Below are 16523 nucleotides of genomic sequence, written 5' to 3'. Positions count from 1 at the left end.
CAAATCTGTACCAATCATCAACTTCTATGTTTCACAAGTTTGGACATCACAGTACAGCACAGTAAAGCACAGTAGAAGAAAGCACTGTACAGTACAGCACAGTATAGTGCAGTAGAGTATAGTCCAGTACAGTAGAGTTTAGTACAGTACGGTAAAGTACAGTACAATACAGTAAATTAAAGTACAGTACAATACAGTAAATGATACTGTACTCTACTTTAATGTACTGTACTAAACTCTACACTACAGCACTGTACTGTATATATTGTACTGACCTATACTCTACTACTTTTAAACATCCATGGACGTACAGTGTCAGTCGGTGCTCAGTGGGTGAAGAGGCTGGTTACAGTAATTAGAAAGAGTGGGGGCTCATGGGTAGGTGTCTGTAAGAGCAGGGAGAGGTTACATTAACTGGAGAGAGAGAGAGGTGAGAGACAGAGAGAAAGAGGGAGAGAGAGAGGGAGGGGTTGTCCAGACTGTTTTCACACTCTTGCTTTGACCACCACATGACAGAAAGAGAAAGAACACAGTTGAACATAACAATAATAAGCTGAACATAACAGCATGCCAGGAAGGGAGGATAGTAGCAGGAGACCTAACTGTGGTTTGTGATTATTATGATTTCCCATTGTAACCAATTCAGTTAGAGTCATCCGTTACGGATTTGTCTGTCACTCTGTTACCGATTTGGTAACAGAATGATGCGTTTTAATCATTTAATGAATCCCAAACCAAATTGTTATCAGTAAAAACACTATAACTAATTGGTAGGTCTATCTTTACTTGTTTCTTCTGTGAACTTTCATTATCCTCCCGACCCATGAGGGAGATGAATTAGAAAATATCTTAGATATTTTTGGAAACAGAATGACAAGACACTGGGCAATATTTCTTAAGACCAATAATTTCTGCAAAACTAAATATAAATATTAGAATAGGGGTCTTTACTTACATTAGGGTTCTTTAGTTACTACATTACTGTGTTTTGATGTATTTCTTAATATCTTTACCCACCTTGGGACACTTTAGATGACACCCAGTGTCAAAACAGCTGACATAACTTGTCATAACCTGTCATAATATGGTCATAACACTGTCATGGACCCATACATTTACACCTGTTGTGACATATAAAGCATTATTTTATGGCTGGTTATGACACCTACATAAGAGTGTCAAAACCCACATTTATTTAAATTAGTATTTTCACTGCCAAGACGTTTCCTTTAAGTTGAAAGTTTGTTTCTTAAATCCTTTGTTGTTGTTGTAATGAATTCTTTACGTTCATGTTTTTTTCATCATACTTTAAAAAACTTGTAGAAAATACACTTTATGACATTGTCATTAAGCATTATGACCAGTGGTGGAAAAAGTACGCAATTGTCATACTTGAGTAAAAGTAAAGATTCCTTAATAGAAAATGACTCAAGTAAAAGTGAAAGTCACCCAGTAAAATACTACTTGAGTAAAAGTATTTTACAAATGAAGCATTTGTGTTTAGTGAGTCGACCAGATCAGAGCCAGTAGAGATGACCAGGGATGTTCTCTTGATAAGTGTGTGAATCTGACAATTTTTCTGTCCTGCTAAGCATTCAAAATGTAGCGAATACTTTTGGCTGTCAGGGAAAATGTATGGAGTAAAAAGTACATTATTTTCTGTAGGAATGTAGTGAAGTAAAATTAAAAGTTGTCAAAAATATAAATAGTAAAGTAAACTACAGATACCCCCCAAAAGTTGTAACCATGTTTTGAAGCTATACAGTGGTACAGTGTTTACAATTTCATTTTTACAAACAATTAAGTAAACAAGATTATATTTAGGGTTCTGATGGAGTAACATAGTTGGAGTAACATAACCCCACAGAAAGTATTTAGACCCCTTGACTTTTTCCACATTTGGTATGTTACAGCCTTACTCTAAAATGGATTAGATATAAAAAAAATATACACTGCTCAAAAAAATAAAGGGAACACTTAAACAACACAATGTAACTCCAAGTCAATCACACTTCTGTGAAATCAAACTGTCCACTTAGGAAGCAACACTGATTGACAATAAATTTCACATGCTGTTGTGCAAATAGAATAGACAACAGGTTGAAATTATAAGCAATTAGCAAGACACCCCCAATAAAGGAGTGGTTCTGCAGGTGGGGACCACAGACCACTTCTCAGTTCCTATGCTTCCTGGCTGATGTTTTGGTCACTTTTGAATGCTGGCGGTGCTTTCACTCTAGTGGTAGCATGAGACGGAGTCTACAACCCACACAAGTGGCTCAGGTAGTGCAGCTCATCCAGGATGGCACATCAATGCGAGCTGTGGCAAGAAGGTTTGCTGTGTCTGTCAGCGTAGTGTCCAGAGCATGGAGGCACTTCCAGGAGACAGGCCAGTACATCAGGAGATGCGGAGGAGGCCGTAGGAGGGCAACAACCCAGCAGCAGGACCGCTACCTCCGCCTTTGTGCAAGGAGGAGCAGGAGGAGCACTGCCAGAGCACTGCAAAATGACCTCCAGCAGGCCACACATGTGCATGTGTCTGCTCAAACGGTCAGAAACAGACTCCATGAGGGTGGTATGAGGGCCCGACGTCCACAGGTGGGGGTTGTGCTTACAGCCCAACACCGTGCAGGACGTTTGGCATTTGCCAGAGAACACCAAGATTGGCAAATTCGCAACTGGCGCCCTGTGCTCTTCACAGATGAAAGCAGGTTCACACTGAGCACGTGACAGACGTGACAGAGTCTGGAGAGGCCGTGGAGAACGTTCTGCTGCCTGCAACATCCTCCAGCATGACCGGTTTGGTGGTGGGTCAGTCATGGTGTGGGGTGGCATTTCTTTGGGGGGCCGCACAGCCCTCCATGTGCTCGCCAGAGGTAGCCTGACTGCCATTAGGTACCGAGATGAGATCCTCAGACCCCTTGTGAGACCATATGCTGGTGCGGTTGGCCCTGGGTTCCTCCTAATGCCAGACAATGCTGGACCTCATGTGGCTGGAGTGTGTCAGCAGTTCCTGCAAGAGGAAGGCATTGATGCTATGGACTGGCCCGCCCGTTCCCCAGACCTGAATCCAATTGAGCACATCTGGGACATCATGTCTCGCTCCATCCACCAACGCCACGTTGTACCACAGACTGTCCAGGAGTTGGCGGATGCTTTAGTCCAGGTCTGGGAGGAGATCCCTCAGGAGACCATCCGCCACCTCATCAGGAGCATGCCCAGGCATTGTAGGGAGGTCATACAGGCACGTGGAGACCACACACACTACTGAGCCTCATTTTGACTTGTTTTAAGGACATTACATCAAAGTTGGATCAGCTTGTAGTGTGGTTTTCCACTTTAATTTTGAGTGTGACTCCAAATCCAGACCTCCTTGGGTTGATAAATTGGATTTCCATTGATTATTTTTGTGGGATTTTGTTGTCAGCGCATTCAACTATGTAAAGAAAAAAGTATTTAATAAGATTACTTCTTTCATTCAAATCGAGGATGTGTTTAAGTGTTCCCTTTATTTTTTTGAGCAGTATATATATATATATATATATATATATATATATATCCTCATCAATCGACACAAAATACCCCATAATGAAAAATCAATAACTGGTTTGTAGAATTTTTTGTAGATTTTTTTTTGAAAGGTATTAAAAAAATACAAAAATACAAAAATATTTACATAAGTATTCAGACCCTTTACTCAGTACTTTGTTAAAGCACCTTTGACAGCGATTACAGCCTCGAGTCTTCTTGGGTATGACGCACAAGCTTGACACACCTGTGTTTGGGGAGTTTCTCCCATTCTTCAATGCAGATCCTCTCAAGCTCTGTCAGGTTGGATGGGGAGTGTCACTGCACAGCTATTTTCAGGTCTCTCGAGAGATGTTAGATCGATTTCAAGTCCGGGCTCTGGCTGGGCCACTCAAGGACATTCAGAGATGTGTCCCGAATCCACTCCTGCGTGGTCTTGGCTGTGTGCTTAGGGCTGTTGTCCTGTTGAAAGGTGAACCTTGGCCCCAGTCTGAGGTCCTGAGCACTCTGGAGCAGTTTTTTTTAATCAAGGATCTCTCTGTACTTTGCTCCATTAATGTTTCCCTCGATCCTGATTAGTCTACAAGTCCCTGCCGCTGAAAAATATCCCCACAGCATGATGCTGCCACCACCATGCTTCACCGTAGGGATGGTGCCAGGTTTCCTTCATACGTGATGCTTGGTATTCAGGTCAAAGAGTTCAATATTGGTTTCATCAGACCAGAGAATCTTGTTTCCCATGGTCAGAGAGTCTTTAGGTGCCTTTTGGCAAACTCCAAGCGGGCTGTCATGTGCCTTTTAATGAGGAGTGGCTTCCGTCTGGGCACTCTCCCATAAAGGCCTAATTGGTGGTGCTGCAGATGGTTGTCCTTCTGGAAGGTTCTCAAATCTCCACAGAGAAACTCTGGAGCGCTGTCAGAGTGACCATCGGGTTCTTGGTCACCTCCCTGACCAAGGCCCTTCTCCCCCGATTGCTCAGTTTGGCCAGGTGGACAGCTCTAGGAAGAGTATTGGTGGTTACAAATTTATTCCATTTAAGAATGATGGTGGCCACTGTGTTCTTGGGGACCTTCAATGCTGCAGACATTTTTTGGTACCCTTCCCCAGATCTGTTCCTCAACACAATCATGTCTCAGAGCTCTACGGACAATTCCTTTGACCTCATTGCTTGGTTTTTGCTTTGATATGCACTGTCAACTGTGGGACCTTATATAGACAGGTGTGTACCTTTCCAAATCATGTCCAATCAATTGAATTTACCACAGTTGGACTCAAATCAAGTTGTAGAAACATCTCAAGGATGATCAATGGAAACAGGATGCTCAATTTCAAGTCTCTTAGCAAAGGGTCTGAATAATTATGTATAAGGTATTTCAGTTTTTTTCAAAAATGTATGAAAACCTGTTTTCACTTTGTCATTATGGGGTATTTTGTGAATATTGATGAGGAATTTGTTTTTATTTAATCAATTTTAGCAATAAGGCTGTAGCGTATCAAAATGATGAAAAAGTCAAAGGGTCTGAATACTTTCCGAATGCACTGTGTATATACAGTTGAAGTCGGAAGTTTACATAGATATTAAAACTTGTTTTTCAACCACTCCACACATTTCTTGTTAACAAACTAAAGTTTTGGCAAGTCGGTTAGGACATCTACTTCGTGCATGACACAAGTCATTTTCCCAACAATTGTTTACAGACAGATTATTTCACTTATAATTCAATGTATCGCAATTCCACGTTCATCTGTACAAACAATAGTGCGCAAGTATAAACACCATGGAAACACGCAGCCGTCATATCGCTCAGGAAGGAGACGCGTTCTGTTTCCTACAGATTAACGTACTTTGGTGCGAAAAGTGCAAATCAATCCCAGAACAACAGCAAAGGACCTTGTGAAGATGCTGGAAGAAACAGGTACAAAAGTATCTATATCCACAGTAAAACAAGTCCTATATCGACATAACATGAAAGGCCGCTCAGCAATGAAGAAGCCACTGCTCCAAAACCGCCATACAAAAGCCAGACTACGGTTTGCAACTGCAAACGGGGACAAAGATCTTCGTTTTTGGAGAAATGTCCTCTGCTTTGATGAAATAAAAATAGAACTGTTTGGCCATAATGACCATCGTTATGTTTGGAGGAAAAAGGGGGAGGCTTGCAACCCGAAGAACACCATCCCAACCGTGAAGCATGGGGGGGGGGGCAGCATCATGTTGTGGGGGGGGCTTTGCTGCAGGAGGGACTGGTGCACTTCACAAAACAGATGGCATCATGAGGAAGGACAATTATGTGGATATATTGAAGCAACATCTCAAGTCATCATTCAGGAAGTTAAAGCTTGGTCGCAAATGGTCTTCCAAATGGACAATGACCCCAAGCATACTTCCAAAGTTGTAGCGAAATGGCCTAAGGACAAGAAAGTATTGGAGTGGCCATCAAAGGTATTGGAGTGGCAATCACAAAGCCCTGACCTCAATCCTATAGACAATGTGTGGGCAGAACTGAAAAAGCGTGTGCGAGCAAGGAGGCCTACAAACCTGATTCAGTTACACCAGCTCTGTCAGGAGGAATGGGCCAAAATTCACCCAACTTACTGTGGGAAGCTTGTGGAAGGCTACCTGAAACTTTTGACCCAAGTTAAACAATTTAAAGGCAATGCTACCAAATACTAATTGAGTGTATGTAAACTTCTGACCCACTGGGAATGTGATGAAAGAAATAAAAGCTGAAATTAATCATTCTCTCTACTATAATTCTGACATTTCACATTCTTAAAATAAAGTGGTGATCCTAACTGACCTAAGACAGGGATTTTTCACTAGGATTAAATGTCAGGAATTGTGAAAAACTGAGTTTAAATGAATTTGGCTAAGGTGTATGTAAACTTCCGACTTCAACTGTATATACACTACCGTTCAAAAGTTTGGGGTCACTTAGAAATGTCCTTGTTTTTGAAAGAAAATATAATTTTTTTGTCCATTAAAATAAAATCAAATTGATCAGAAATACAGCATAGACATTGTTAATGTTGTGAATGCCTATTGTAGCTGGAAACGGCAGATTTTTTATGGAATATCTACATAGGCTCATTATCAGCAACCATCACTCCCGTGTTCCAATGGCACGTTGTGTTAGCTAATTCAAGTTTATCATTTTAAAAGGCTAATTGATCATTAGAAGATGCTTTTGCAATTATGTTAGCACAGCTGAAAACTGTTGTTCTGATTAAAGAAGCAATAAAACTGGCCTTCTTTAGACTAGTTGAATATCTGGAGGATCAGCATTTGTGGGTTTGATTACAGGCTCAAAATGGCCAGAAACAAAGGACTTTCTTCTGAAACTCATCAATCTATTCTAGTTCTGAGAAATTAAGGCTATTCCATGTGGGAAATTTCCAAGAAACTGAAGATCTTGTACAACGCTGTGTACTACTCCCTTGACAGAACTGCGCAAACTGGCTCTAACCAGAATGGAAAGAGGAGTGGGAGGCCCCGGTGCACAACTGAGCAAGAGGACAAGTACAGTAGAGTGTCTAGTTTGAGAAACAGACGCCTTACAAGTCCTCAACTGGCAGCTTCATTAAATAGTACCCGCAAAACAACAATCTCAACATCAACAGTGAAGAGGCGACTCCGGGATGCTGGCCTTCTAGGCCGAGCTGCAAAGAAAAAGCCATATCTTAGACTGGCCAATAAAAATAAAACATTAAGATGGGCAAAAGAACACAGACACTGGACAGAGGAACTCTGCCTAGAAGGCCAGCATCCCGGAGTCGTCTCTTCACTGTTGACGTTGAGACTGGTGTTTTGTGCGATGCCATTTTGTTTCAATATTATATTTATTTAATTAGAATACGATATCTAGACTTTAGCTTTTAAATGTGAATTACCCCATTTTACCCTATTCATAAAGAAAACATATATATAATTTAAAAGTAAAAAAATGCAGGTACCAATCCCAGATTACCTCTAAAATTGTCTAATCGTTCACCAACAGATAAAATATGTCTACAGATATGGAGTGTATCTGTAGTGGTTAAGCAAAATTCTCTGTACAGCTCACACTCTGCCAGTGCCAGCAGCATCAACTTTGTCATTCCCGACGAGTGGTTCACAATCGAGTGGTTCACAATGAACATTTCGTGTAAAAACCCGCAGTGGGTGAGCACATAAACGCCTCCATAGGCTTCCATGGCCAAAATAGTGGCGTTTGGCTGCTTCTCTGTGGCGACCAGTAGGCTAAGCACTCCACGTCCCCTCTCGTTGGTTGTTAAATAATTAATCAATTTCGTATGAAATCCAGAAAATCCCGTACTGTTTAGCTGGTCGGTTTGGTGTCCCGCTGTGGCACAAAGCGAAGCGTCTGCTGTTCCTCAAATGAATTTGACAGCCGTGGATGTGGTAGACTAGATCAAGTGCCAGTCAACCGCGGTTGAGCGCGCGCCTTGGTTAAGATTTGAAGTGGATTGTATCGTTTTGAGTAAACCTATTGTATTTATTTGGAACAAGAAAACATCTATCCGACTGAAATGTGTTCTCAGTTGACTACTTTCAGAGCGAAGTGAGTAACTCAACAACTACGTGTCTATCATTGACGTTGGAGAGAAGAGGAATGCGTGGTTTAACATGGATATCGGGCAAAGGATAAGCATCGTTAAAAATTGCAGGAATTATAGACAGGTAACTCATAACATTTGTGTTGTTGCTGTAGTTATGATTTTTGTTAAATGTTTTTAAAGCAGAATTGTACAAACACAATTAATACAGTTTTAGTTGATATGACCAATATCAATCATGGGATCAAAGTAGGCATACAGTACGTTGTCATTGTATGCTTCTTGGTAGTTGAATTCTGTGTTATTACTCTGCATATGCAGGTGTCCACTATCATCTGTTTTTTTTGCACTTCACAGACTGACTAATTGTCTGCATTTAATTTGGTTAATATTTGTCTCTTAAATTATTTATTTGAATAACAAACGTACTGCTTAGCCTACTGTAAATTCCATTTTACCTAAAAAATTGAATATTTCAATAAGCCTAATATTTTATAATACATGTTCTTATAGCCTATGCCCATATGATCTCAAAGACGAAAGTACCAGCAAGATTGCAATTATCAATTTATAAATTTACACTCTATCAATTCTACCTCATGTAAACCACCAGTAGAACTAATTTGCCACGACAGACAGTGAGCAACAGGGGATTGGAATTATTCCAATCACATCTGTCACCCTTTCAATGATTGTAGGCTACAGAGCCCTCTAGCTAACTCTAGACTAGTGTCTATTCACAAAGGTATCTTTTGGCGGGGGTTGTTAAAAGCCGGTCTGGACGTGTTTGTGCAACAGTTTTGGAAACATAAGGACCTTATATTTCATATCAACGGGACATAATAATAATACAAAAAAAAGGTTAAATTACTACACACCTTTATAAGGTTAGGGTTCCCACACGGCCATATTTCCATGTTACAGCGCTTGTTTACAGAAGACAGACTGAAGACAGAGGTGACCACCTTGGTTAATTAGCGTGCTCAGAACAACTCTGTGTAACGGGGAGAAAGGATGCCATACAAGTATTGTAACTGAAAAATACGTTCGTCTGCAAATGTGTTAAAACCGGTTAACGTTAAGTGTATATTTTGTATTTGTGAAATTATGTTGATGTGAAAGTAGAGACCTCTTAATTGTCCAAACCCGTATCGCAAACTAGGATTATTAACGTTTCTAAACGTTCAAACAAGGCATCGGGATTGTAGTTCACATGGAGCCTGCTGTGAGTGGTACTAATGGCTGGGAAAATGCAGAATGCCACCTTGGGTTCTTGAGAGCAAACCTGCACCGACCTTGATTGTGTGGTCAGATTGTCCAAGTTAATTTGCATTTGATACACTTAAACTAGTCAGGCTTAGAAATCAAGAAGTCAAATGTTTCATTGATTGTGTTTACAATACACTTAAATATTCTGTTATTGGTTGGAATGAACTCAGACAGTCCATTACATAGTCAGTCATTGCATCTAAAGCACTGTCTTTCAATTTGAGAAGAGTTACATTTTACTAACCGCATCCCTGTATACCAAAACAAGTGGCGGGAGACCCCATTATGTTGTGTTTCGAATTGCAGACTGCTTTAATTGTGCAAAAAGGGAATCGTCAACACTTCTGAAAGTATCTGATCTCAATGCAACACAGTAGGTTTTACAATTGTGCATGTAGACATAGTCATAGACTGTGCTAAATCAGTAGGGCTTCATGCATTTGATAGTGTAGCAAGTTCAGTTGGTTTACTTGGTTACCCATGTACTAATAAGGTTTAAACATTGAGCAGTGGTCATATTATGGTGATCAATTGCAAAGTCACTACACTCTCCCTTTTTATGGATGTCTGCCATGTTCTTATACAACATACACACCTCTAATGATATCACTCCGGCACCATCCCATCGCTGACACCAATATAGCAAATTTCGGAGGGACTACGACATGAGTTCAGTGCCACCCTTTTTTTACCGGCTCATCCTTTTTCTTAATCGAGCGATTACTAAATTGTATAGTGAAGGCTGATAGCAATGGCCATGTTGAGAATGAGAATTGTTTGATTCTGTTTATTGTATTAAAGTGGTATGAACAGTGTGATACATGAATCATTCACCAAAAAACTGATTTAATGATCACTTGTGTTATGATTGGACAACATGTTGGCTAGTTATGCTATTGAATTGCCAGTATGTAGAGGTATACCTTTATGCAGTTTCACTTCTGATTAAAAACAAAGACATGGTGCCAGCCAGGGGAAAATATTTATTTTTTTACTCTGCTTGAGCTTAGCCATTATAACTAGGCTTGTGGGAAAATGGGAATTCCATATGGTTTATATTGTAGCTTCAAGATTGACATGGTGCATGGGGAACCCTTTGACATATTTAGATGATTTGCTTATGTCACATGGGAGGCGGTATGAGTGCACTCTGAGCGCCCCTGGTGGGGTCTGGAAGAACAGAGAAGCTGGTATATGTTATGTCATGCCTGCGGGTTGTGCTTCGATCAAAACACCATTAGTCTCTTTGTCTAGTGCCACTTTTAAGGTGTACTTTTGGCAATGGGAATATCTTGGCACATTTTCAACCCCCAAGTCATACCAGTTGTGGGGAAGAAAGAACCGATAGGACACGTTGAAATAGAGTCTTAATTGTATGACGCAGGGGAGAACGACTGCCCTCTTCCATTGAAGCCACAGAAGTTCAAGGTCGACCGCGGTACTGCAGGCATTGTTAGCAGAAAGAGGATCCACCGTTATAGTGAATGGAAAAATGTCAATCTTTGTGGTCAATCTTTGGGTAAATAAAAACATTTTTAGAAGACAATCATGGTACCAATAATTGCTTCTAATACACCAGATGTATGTCCTTGAACCCATTATTTTTAAATCTCACACAGAAGAAGTTATAAGGATAATTTAGTTGCTAATAGCAGCCTGCAGTACCACGGTCAGGCCTTCAACTTGAGTTACTCAGTGAGAGGCGGCAGCACCGAGCTAGCCTCCAATACTTCTTGGAATAGCTCAAACTGCTCATGTTTGTCTCCATGAGACGCCATCTTAATTAACTGAGTTAATTTGGCTTCAATGCACTATTGCGTCTTCACATAGGAATGAATGGTGTCATGTGATCGATGACTTTGTCCATTCATATATACCGTAATTGGTATGATGCCATAATGTAACTTCAGCCAACGCTCAACTCTGTCTTGCCGTAGTCCCGTTAGTCTTTAATTCCCATTAGAGTTGAATCAAAGTACAGAGGATTGGTGGAAGTATTCTGTCTCTCTCTACCACGAGTCTTAACTTGAGCCCCATCAGAAAATGTATTTTAAATGACGGGAAGGCACTTGGAGCAGTCAAATGAGCCTTGCAGACTAAGAATGAAATAGAGATGGTGTCTGTGGATCAAGTGAAGTCAAGGTCTGAGTGATTAAAGATGCAGCATCGTATTCCATTTTTCCTGGTCTTGTCTGTACTGAGGAGTGTGGGAGTATGTCTCATTCATGATTCAGAGCTTGGGGGGAGTGCTCATGCATTTTAGTGTGAATATTGTCATCTGGACTCCTCAACAGCAAGGAGCAGGAGTACTGTTCTATTAATAAATTTGTCTTGAAAAATGTATAGTATTGGAGAATGTGGGTGGTGAGGGGTCAAATCAACTGCCATCGCTGTAGCCTGAGTGTATGGCTACCATCAGCAGTCATTGGTCGTGTTTCCCTGCTCAGACATTGCTGCCAGTTCTTGCAAAGCCTGGATTGGTATTTTACGTATTAGCTATCCACATCATATTTTATAGCAATCTGGTGCCCGACGGCAGAGTCAATGACGTGTAACCCAACCATTGGTTGATGCATGCAATATCTGAGCATGGGAACATGACAATTTTCTCTGTCTTTGATCTTTTGCTATTTAAAGGGGTAGTTGCACACCAAAGTCTGATTTTCTTCATTCCTGAAAAGTGGTTGAAAGTTAATCACCCATAACATCTGCTGTGTACATCCAACTGTAGATCCCACGATGCAATAGGATGAATTTACAGGCTCCAATACCAAATGAATGGGAAGGATTGCCACCATCTAATTCCAACTGATTAAATGGTGCCAATCTTTTTCATTCATTTGGGTTTGAGGCCTTCAGACTTCTTAATTTAGTGAGATCTACAGTACAACAGATGTTGTAGAATAGGAATTGGACTTGACTTAAAGACACTTTTGAGATACATCTGACCCTAACTTTTTGATGTAAATAATCCCTTAAATCTCAATCTAAATCTGTCAATTTGGATTGAACCATACCCATAATAAAATGGAACTATAAGATCATCAGGTCAAAAAACAAGCCAATTTACAGCTTTTCCTACTCTGCTTCATTGATGTGTATTCATAGATGCCAATGGAAGCCAGGCTTCCCCAAAAAACGTACCATGAAAAAATAAAAAAAACATACAAAATATTTTATCTTTCGTCTCTCTGTGTTTCATAAATGTCCTTCAATTCGCAAGAGGCTGAATGTATCTCACTGGAGAAAACATCCAAGCGAACGAAATAACGCCCCTCTGTCTCAGTATGTGTAGCGTATCTATCTGATGCTGTCTGGTCAGAAAGAGTATGACATTGTTGCCCCCGTAGCATTGAATGCAAGGGAATCCAGCGAGCAATCAGCATTGAGCTAAACTGAGTGAGCTCAGCTGTGAATGGTCCTGGCGCTGTCGTAGAGAGGGGACCAAGGCGCAGCGTGTTGATAGTTCCACATTTTATTTAAATCCGTGAAACTCATGCAATACATAAAAATAACTGAATAGACAAAAAACAACAAACCGTGACACAGAGGAGAACAAACAATCACCCACAAAACCCAGGAAGAAAAACCCCTACTTAAATATGATCTCCAATTAGAGGCAATGAGGACCAGCTGCCTCCAATTGGAGATCAACCCAAAAAACAACAACATAGAAATAGAAAAACCAGAACTTAAACATAGAAATAGAAAACATAGAAAAACACCCCCTGTCACGCCCTGACCTACTCTACCATAGAAAATCACATCTTACTATGGTCAGGACGTGACAGGCATGCCAAAAGAAAGTGTCAAGGGAAGCCAGTTTGAATTTGGCTTCAGACCAATCACATCACAAGCCAAACGTCATTATTGACAGAAAAAAACTTGAATTGTTGCATCTCGTTTTGTTGTTGTGGCTAGCTAGCTAGCTAAAATCATCCCTTTCGTAAATTAGCCATGGATGGGGATAGGGATTTGGACTTGTGGTTTTACTTGATTCTCCATAATGGCCAATGATTATAACAGCGATTCTGATCCAACCATAAATTCATACATTATGCTCCTGGTCTGAGAGGATGGAAGTTACATGTAGCTAGATGTAATATGCTAATGTTAACGAGCTGGCCTGGCGCATCGTTGCCCATGAAAGGAAGTTAGTCTAGCAAGCAAGTATTTTAGCCTGGGAGCCTAGGTCAACAAAAACTAAAAGCTTGTACTGTATGACAGAGTATTAGACCATTTAGGCAACATCAAATAGGAGGATGGCATTGTTGTTTCTCTACAAGTAGGGTGAGTCAACATGTTTTTACTACTTGCACACACGCACGCACATGCACGCGCACACACACACACACACACACACACACACACACACACACACACAGAAATCAGCACCATGGACAGTGACATCATATTTAGCTTACTTTGATTGGACTAAATCGTTTTTGGTATCTTTTTGTTATCACTGTATTAGACTAAGCATAGGTGATTCAATTATGTTGAAGTTGAAATGGTTCTGGAATAGTGGAGGCAGTTCCTGTTTTCTTTGCGACTTGCGGTAACTCTCCGTGGTTCAAAATCAATAGTTGTTTAGTAGTCCAAAACTGTTGGAAACAGTACTTCGCTTGACCATGCTGTAGTTCATGTAACTGTTTGTTACATGCAATATGTTTTGTGCTCTCCGGTTTTGTAATGAAACAAATGTGCGGTTGAATTTATTCTGGCCTATATATCACAGTGTCAAGGGATATGAACTAACAGGTTATAGAGAAAACAACGCCATTATCACAACACATAGGTTGTAATATGCCTTTTTTCTGGTCTGGCTTCCCTTGTGATTTTACCCACACACCACTACTGTTCTGCTTCCAAACTGTCAACATTTGCTATTTTATATCCACAGGGTTTTAATCACAAAATGCGTCACAATTTCCTAGAGACACAGCCAGGGCTGTACAGTATGGGAATTAATGGATAGACATTTACCATCATTAGAGAAAACAGAGATGGCTACATGTTCGGTTTCATTAGCCACCGTGTCTTGTGATCGATTATACTCCATGTCGGGATGACACAGGACTGAACCTGTAACAGTTGAAGAGAACATATGAGATGTGCTGTATGAGTTCCCTTTGAAGGTTTTTTGCAGGTTATTTATCCTTCACTTGCACAAACTGTGCAGATAAGCTTATTGCAACTGAGTCTTATCATGGCAATGGAACTAAACACTGCAACCTGCGATTAAAATGTTTTGCATACATTGCATGTTATACAGATACGGTATCCTAACAACCATAGCTATTAAAGGAACTTTCTCAAAGGGTCAGAATAGACATGAGCAGTGACCATTTTGAATTTGATTTAGTTATAGGGTGATTCCACATCACACTAGAACAAAAAAATACCATGATTTTTTGAATTTTCAAGTAATTTCATCCATAGAAGGGTCCTTTGGAGGAAGGTTTGATGACATATATTTGACATTTGTATCTTGAAGCATAATTGAGAAATAATTAATTGAAGTTGGAATATTGGTGACACTTTGGCCTTACCCAGGCCTCCTTAAAGACTCCATAATGTTTCATCGTTAGGTACTACAAAGCAAATATTTGTGTAATATGAAGCTTTACCGCTTGCTCTGTAATATTTGTTGTATTTTGATTTCTATAAAACTTGTCTTACATTAATTTAGGAATATAAAAAAATATGCGATTTTTGATTTGGCAATTTGTTCAATATATTGTTAAATATAATATACTTTACAGGCATATCAAACTTCCAGAGTGGGATCTCTGCTACTTTTAGAGTTATGATCCAATTTGCAAAAGCATTACCAACAGAGTGAATGTGAAAATGGATTCAAAATGGTTGCCCTCTGCTGGTGATTTGCAGGATGTGCAATGATACAAGTAAACGGAGGGCTGTGATTGGTTACATTGCCAACTATGCATATTTCTCTGTATAAAATGGGATTTAAGTTTAAAAACAGAAGATATCCCACTCTGGAACTTTGATATGCACGGAGAGTATAGTATGCTCAACGATATACATAAATATTAGCAAAATTAAAATGCTTATATTTTCTATATTCATGTTCATATTTTTCTATATTCATAAATTAATGTAAGAAAATTGTAATTTAAATCAATACCACTCATATTACAGAGCAAGTGGTAAAGCTTCGTATGACACACATTTTTGCTATGTAGCACCTACAGATGAAACATTAAAGGAGGCCAAAATGTCACAAATGTTCCAACTTCAATAAAGTATTCTCAAATTATTAATTTACAAATGTCAAATATATGTCCATAATCCTTCCTCCAAAGTACCCTTCTATGGATAAAATGTAATGAAAACCAAAAACAACATGGTCTTTTTTTGTTCTAGTTTTGTGAGGAATCGCCCCATAACAAGGCTGTTCAACTCCCCTGAAGGCACACAAGGCCACATACATTCACTGATGGATAGACAGGTCTGTCTGTGGAACAATGAGGAATAAAAAAACAAGTGCGAAAGGCTTAGCCTGGTTTCTTCATAAAAACTTTTTTGGTGGCACTATCAATAATTTAAAAAGACATCAACAAGTTATAACAAAGATGGTATGAGTGGGAGTTGAAATATACTGCTCAAAAAAATAAAGGGAACACTTAAACAACACATCCTAGATCTGAATGAAATAAATAATCTTATTAAATACTTTTTTCTTTACATAGTTGAATGTGCTGACAACAAAATCACACAAAAATAATCAATGGAAATCCAATTTATCAACCCATGGAGGTTTGGATTTGGAGTCACACTCAAAATGAAAGTGGAAAACCACACTACAGGCTGATCCAACTTTGATGTAATGTCCTTAAAACAAGTCAAAATGAGGCTCAGTAGTGTGTGTGGCCTCCACGTGCCTGTATGACCTCCCTACAACGCCTGGGCATGCTCCTGATGAGGTGGCGGATGGTCTCCTGAGGGATCTCCTCCCAGACCTGGACTAAAGCATCCGCCAACTCCTGGACAGTCTGTGGTGCAACGTGGCGTTGGTGGATGGAGCGAGACATGATGTCCCAGATGTGCTCAATTGGATTCAGGTCTGGGGAACGGGCGGGCCAGTCCATAGCATCAATGCCTTCCTCTTGCAGGAACTGCTGACACACTCCAGCCACATGAGG

General features: G+C 40.1%; 1 protein-coding gene across 1 annotated transcript in view; it reads left to right on the top strand.

Annotated features, from left to right (window-relative positions):
* The first annotated feature begins 7722 nt into the window (after positions 1-7722).
* The window catches only part of cntn3a.1 (contactin 3a, tandem duplicate 1), a 107703-nt gene continuing 98902 nt past the window's right edge, over positions 7723-16523 (top strand). The window contains exon 1 of the mRNA XM_014145840.3: positions 7723-8209. The gene's annotated coding sequence lies outside the window, so the exon portion shown is untranslated. The remainder of the gene's footprint in view (positions 8210-16523) is intronic.

This window comes from Salmo salar, chromosome 15 (genome assembly GCF_965601325.2).
Source record: "Salmo salar chromosome 15, fSalSal1, whole genome shotgun sequence".
Taxonomy (NCBI): domain Eukaryota; kingdom Metazoa; phylum Chordata; class Actinopteri; order Salmoniformes; family Salmonidae; genus Salmo; species Salmo salar.
Note: the sequence above shows the minus strand (reverse complement) of the source record. Positions and strands in the feature narration are given on the sequence as shown.